The sequence below is a fragment of the Anguilla rostrata genome, chromosome 8 (assembly GCF_018555375.3).
Source record: "Anguilla rostrata isolate EN2019 chromosome 8, ASM1855537v3, whole genome shotgun sequence".
Classification (NCBI taxonomy): Eukaryota; Metazoa; Chordata; class Actinopteri; order Anguilliformes; family Anguillidae; genus Anguilla; species Anguilla rostrata.
In genome coordinates, this window is record NC_057940.1 from 31,341,733 (window position 1) to 31,348,065 (window position 6,333).

Below are 6,333 nucleotides of genomic sequence, written 5' to 3' on the forward strand. Positions count from 1 at the left end.
GCTGAGTAGGAACCATGAGACAGCACTTAGAAATTTTTGGTTCACTTCATTTATGTGAGGTTAACTGCTATGGTTAAGGAACTGGGCTTAAGGCCAAAAACTGTAGGTTTGATTCCTAGATGCTGCACAGCCATTGTGCCCTGAAGCAAGGCAATTAATCTAAATTATTTTAAAGCTCATCAAGCTGTACAATCAGACAACTTTGAACTTTGTGAGCTTGGTAAGTCAGTGGATCACAAAAAACTCATTTTAATAGAACACGACTGGTACTGACAGCTGTACTAAAAATAAGTGACAAAGATGCACATACCTATAAAATAACATATGAAGAATCAAGAAGCTCATTCTAAAAATTGCTCCTCTTGTTCCACCACATTCATTTGAATAGTGTTCTTTTTGCTTCATGATGGAGGAGGCCAAATCATGCTGCATCTTCACGCATGAGGCATACTATTAGTTAATCGGCACATTCTGTGTAAGATATGTACACATGCTTTACACTGAGAAAGTGCTATGCTTCCTTATTATGCAGGGCTAATTTTGACTTCCTGAATAAAGACGTGTTTTAATGAGGAATCTTTAACAGTCGTGCTACAGCTAAGCGAAGCGCGTGAACTTTTAGCTCACAGTATCAGAGAACTGCAGGAGACTGTGTCCATCCTCATCCAACCAGCTGGCACACAGGGAACAGGCCAAAAGCAAACTTCAACGTTATGTTCCACAGCCCATGATACTGTGGCCTTATTCCTCTGAATCCTGGGTTACAAGCAAGGCCAGAGTACTCTAGGGCCAAATACTCTGGGCCCTACAGTGAAAGGTGCTGTCATATCCCACGGTACTGAGGCTTTGAATTAATGGCTCGCTTTGATCCAAGCATATGACCGCTTTGGTTATTGTCCTGCATCTCCTCTTATGATAATACAGATGGGGTGGTGTAGTCCCCCCCCCCCACCCCCCCAACCCCACAGAGGCGGAGATGGACCGACCTAATTACTATGATAAACATCTATTTTGCTTTATTTTCATTTTCATTTCAAAGAAGCTCTAGCTGGCCAGCTGTAGATTATGACTGTTATCTCTTAGGAAGCAGGCTGATTCATTTCCATGAGCAAGCCCTTATCCCCCCCACGCCAGCCCAGCACCCAGGCCCCCCATTGCACCCCTCCACTTCAGCTATGTAAGTACAGCTATTGGCTGTGGGGGGAGGGGGGCGCTGTTGATGAAGTTTCACTTATGAGAGAGAATTTCTCTTACACATCACCATCTCCTGGTCTTACTCCTCACTAATGGGCCTAACCAGTGGTATGGCACAGAACAGGGATCAGAGCAGCAGTGTGGAGCAGTGATCAGAGTAGGAGTGTGGATCAGTGATCAGAGCAGGAGTGTGGATCAGTGATCAGACGCATGTCGGATCGAGCAGCATGTGGACAGGGATCAGAGCAGCAGTGTGGACAGGTCAAGCGAGTGGATCAGTGATCAGAGCAGTGGTGGATCAAGCACTGTGGGAGATGAGTCAGATGTCAGAGCAGGTGTGGATCAATGATCAGAGAGGGATCAGGCAGCGTGTGATCGGATCAGCATGTCGGATCAGAGCAGCAGTGTGGAGCAGTGATCAGACAGAGTGTGATCGGCAGTAGCATGTGGAGCAATGTAGAGGCAGTGTGGAGCATGGTCAAGACAGTGGGAGCAGTGTAGTGCGAGTGAGCATGCTTAATCAGTGAATCCATAATTAACTTGAAGCAACTGGTCTCAAACCAAACCCAATCCATGCATGTCTTTTCATGTTTTACATTTGTGTTCTATTCTCATCCACTTCTGAATGCAAAACTAAGAACCACAACCAACTTTATTTGGTTTTAAATGGCTTGCTGGCCCAATGGAGGGTTTTTGCATTGTGGCATTTCTGGAGGTGAGACTGATTATATATGTCAGTTTCTTTACCCATTTAGACACCAAAACTGTTTTGCATATTTTAAGACTAACTGACATCACTGATTACTTTAGAAAGTGAAAGTATGCAATGTAGTTCATGTAGTTCAAGACAACCAGGTTTAAATAATTCATTAAATTAGCTTTGGCCTGATCCTCTCTTCCAACCTCAAATAAAAAAATGTCAGCTTAGATATTTCAGGATACAAATGAATTGACCTTGGTTGGACCACCCAGACAGTAGCTAGATGCCTACTGCCTTTTCTTGTGTTTGTTCTCGCACTATCACCTGTCTTTCTCACTCTCTCAGTCTCCAGAAACCAAGTGATGTGTCATGTTCAGCACTCAAATCTCAGCTGCTACATCGCAGTGATATCACAGCCAGGGAGAGATCGATATCTGTCACAACGCAGTTTGTACACATGTGGGTGCATGTGTGTGTATACATGTGGGTGCGTGTGTGTGCATATGTGTGTTTGTGTGTGTGTCTCACAGTACAGTATGTGCGTGTGTGTGTTGGCTTTTGATTGCTGTATGAATTATTGACCGGAGGGAAAACAACAGGTAGTAATCAGAAACTTTCAGGTTTCAAGACCATTCCTGAGGCCAGGTCTGAGAAGTCACTACCACAAAGCCAAATACAAAGCAGTACAGGGAGGAGGTAACACAGGGCCATTGTTCATCCTATAAAAATAATGATGAAAGGCAAGCAACAAAGACCTGGGGAGACTGGCGATGACATAAACACAGGTCCTTACAGTTTGCAAATGAGAAACGTTATGGTATGTCGTATGGTAGCAGAATATCTACACACATGCTAGCCCATGCTAGCATAAAATGGAGCATTGCTCTTTTTCTTTTTTAGTTAATTTGAAAAATATTAATTGTGAGGCTGTTCCTGTTCACAGTTTATGTAGTTGGGAGAAACAGAAAACCATGGTACAGTAAATAATAAAACATCAGTGACCCACTCCATGTCTCGGTCCTCGAGCCTCTGGTGCCATCTCTTGTGTTAATTCTGCACTAGACAACAGATCCCTTTACCCACACCCAATCATACTCCAAACCATTGAGACTAAATGTATATTCTTTTCCCGCCTCATTTGTGAAGCACCACATTTTAAACACCCTGTCCACTGTCTTAAGGACTGCTTCACACTGTACCATTCCCCTCCCGACTGTTGGGGAAATTTAACATTAAACCTATACACCTGTAACATGCCTGTGGATTTCTCTGCCCTGACATCCATATGTTGGCCACATAGGAGAACCCTGACGAGTCCTATGAATAGTTTTCTTCCATTGCCCTCCAATGACAGCTAGTCTAGTTTGAAAGGGAGGTGTTAAAAACAGCAGAAGAGGAGAGAAGAGGACTGCATTTAACCATGCTGTGCTTCAGTAAAGCAAGGAGAAACACGGCCTGGTTCTGTCCTTTGGCCAAGCTGGTGGGTACATTTGAGTCGCAGGCCTGCCTCGCCCATAGTGCACATGCACCAATACTGCAACAAGTTCACTAAGACTGAGGCAAAAAAGCACCTTTTGCGTTGGGTTGACTGACTAGTTCACATTAGCTGTTTGCACATATGTTGAAGAATCCACTATTTCAGGTTGTCCGACCTAGCCATTATTACTTGAGACAGAATACGAAAAGCCTACCAGAGATTCTGAAATCAATTAACTGTGCATGTACAAAAAGGTGCATATGACATCCCAACATGCCCTTTGAACATAGATCAGCGAAGGATAACAGGTCAGAGTAATGTCAGGACACTAGTAGCCTAATGGCGCTACTGAACAAGCATCAAAAGAAAGCTCATACTAGTATATCAATGACCTAATTTTACCATGTTTTATTGACAACTACCTATGGAAAATGGACAACTACAATTCACAATACTATATGCGTCCAATAAAAATAAAAGCTAGCTATAGTAGGCAACCTAGTTTGTAAGAATTGATTATCGGTGGGTCAATGTATGGATTGAACGCTGGTTTATATTTTTATGTAATCACTAAAATCAGAAATGATATCATCTCTTAGACTTGAAAAAAGAACCTTGTAAAACATTTATTTGAATGCATTTCATGCATTTCCACGTATCATTTTGAGACATTTTCCTGTATACTCAACTCGCGTGACTTCTGACATATGCCAGCAACTAATTGCTACCTCTTCCAAAAAAAGTGCGAGTGACTAAAATAAGCTGCGGCTAAAGGGTGCTGAAATATTGAATATGTTTGCAGACTTCGGTAGTTCCTGTGACCATTGCGCCGGATAATTATCTGTCAATAAAAATATACTTCTCGACAAGAACTGCATGAATAATTCTGAACTGGAACAGATACAATAGAATGTTATAAAATTCATGGAACATTGAGATTTCTACAGAACAAGTGCATGGCAATGTATTTCACAATACGGCACTTCGGCATACTTTCAATGCATGATGCTAATCCACACATTGGTTGAAAAACCTGCTACAGCGGCATGTATTCCACCATTTCAGTTTAGTTGCTACATATAGCGAACCAAAAAGGTTGGAAGTTAACCAGACAATGACTGTCAAACAGCACAGCAAGTGCGTTCATTTGCACGTAAGGTATGTACATTGATAGAGAAACGCAGGAAAAGACAGAACCGAACGATGCTTGGTACACAGCAACAGCGGTAAGGCAGACCTGAATACAAAATATTCCCTATCCTAATCTATAGGCTGCTATAGTGCTCCAGAAGGCTTATACTGCCAAACGTACTATATCGATACCAAGACCTTTGCAAAATATGAACTCATAAAGCTACCTTTGACACAGGTGTAATGACTTCACGAAAATTACATTGTAAATACCTTTCAGAAAAAATCCAGTGAACACTATAAACCTATAGAAATATATATATTTTTTAAAACATCATTGGCGATTAGCGGAAGGTTTTGGTCGATTTTATTTTGTTGCAGTAGGCTATTCAATCTGTGATTCATTCTCGTTCACCATTTAAATCTAATCCTGGTTGCAACTGATATGATAAAAATAGTAATAATAATAACAACAATAACTAAAACAACAACAATAATAATAATAATTATTATTATTATTATAAATGTTGTTGCTGTTATAATTATTATTATTATGTTTGTGCATTTGTGTGTGCATTCAAATTTTACGTTCAAGCTATTATTATATTAGTCTACAATAATATCACAAAGCTTATTAGCCATATCGCTTAAAAGCGATGCACTTACCGGTAAGAGCAAGCAGCAGCTGAAGCGCGGAGTAGGTCAGAAGTTGTCAAATTATTATTTGTTTTTGTTTTATCACTGAAAATGTCATTGTTTGTTTTATTGTGGCTTGTTGGTATTGTGGACGTTTCCTTTCCGAGTTCGTCTCGCTGGTCTGTATCCACCGAAGAGCGGCACAGATCGGAGCAATAGGCGGTATTGGCTCGAGGAGCGCTGTACTGTACTGAAGTGAGCTCGAGCCAGAGCCTTCCCCTAGCTAACTCATCTCCATGGTTACACACCTGACCCAGTTATTCCCATAGGGCAGCCAGTATGGGATAATAAGAGAGAGCAGTGATTAGGAGCCTTAATTAACTTAAAAACCCCAGCACAGATACATGCATGTGAATATTAATTTACATGTAGTTGCTTCCCTAATTTTTAAATAAAACTTGGATTATCCTTGTCTTATTCTTCATGTCCAGAATCACCCTAATAACATCCCGGGCAGCTGTTGTCTGTTTAGGTGAACCCTTTTATGCATATCATGTCTGTATGTTCCAGCCAATTGATATATTAACAGAGAAGACTTAATTTACTTTCAACACTACTAATGCAGGGGCTCCTCTGTTGAATGTAGTATTGTTTATGATATCTGTTTAATATTTGCTCAGGCATGTGCATGAATTTGCTTGTATATGTAATGTATATGATTATGATCTGTGCCTATTTAATGCGCAACATGAACATACAACACATATGTAGGTCGGATGATGGATTAAGGAGATGTGGACCGATTGACAGACATAAACTTTGAAAGTGAAATTTACTTGTGGTAGAGCCACTTGGGATTTAGAGCTGAGAACATGCCACCACAATAGTGCGAAAGCACATTCCACCCACTCCTTCTGGGAGCCTCACTTGACAGGCAGTGATCAGTCGGGTCAAGATGCTATTTGTTTGTTTGCTTTTTTGTGGTTTATATGCCATTCAACCCATCCCTGTTATACACTGCCTCCCCAAACACACACATGCACACACACACAAAGCACTCCCTGAGGCACCAGCTCTGCAGATGAGACTCACAAGCAAAGATGAATGCCTGTGGCTCCATCTCCTCAGGTTGCCTCACCCCTAGCCCCCACCCCGTCGTGATTCTCAGGCTAGTGTGCTCCATTACAGGTGCTAT

The 6,333-nt window shown here is 41.5% G+C and overlaps 1 protein-coding gene across 2 annotated transcripts in view; it reads right to left on the reverse strand.

Moving 5' to 3' along the window:
- rims3 (regulating synaptic membrane exocytosis 3) overlaps positions 1 to 5,391 on the reverse strand; it is a 43,558-nt gene extending 38,167 nt beyond the window's left edge. For both annotated transcript variants that reach the window (XR_010331922.1, XM_064347680.1), the window contains exon 1: positions 5,169 to 5,391. The gene's annotated coding sequence lies outside the window, so the exon portion shown is untranslated. The remainder of the gene's footprint in view (positions 1 to 5,168) is intronic.
- Between the last annotated feature and the right edge of the window lie 942 nt (positions 5,392 to 6,333).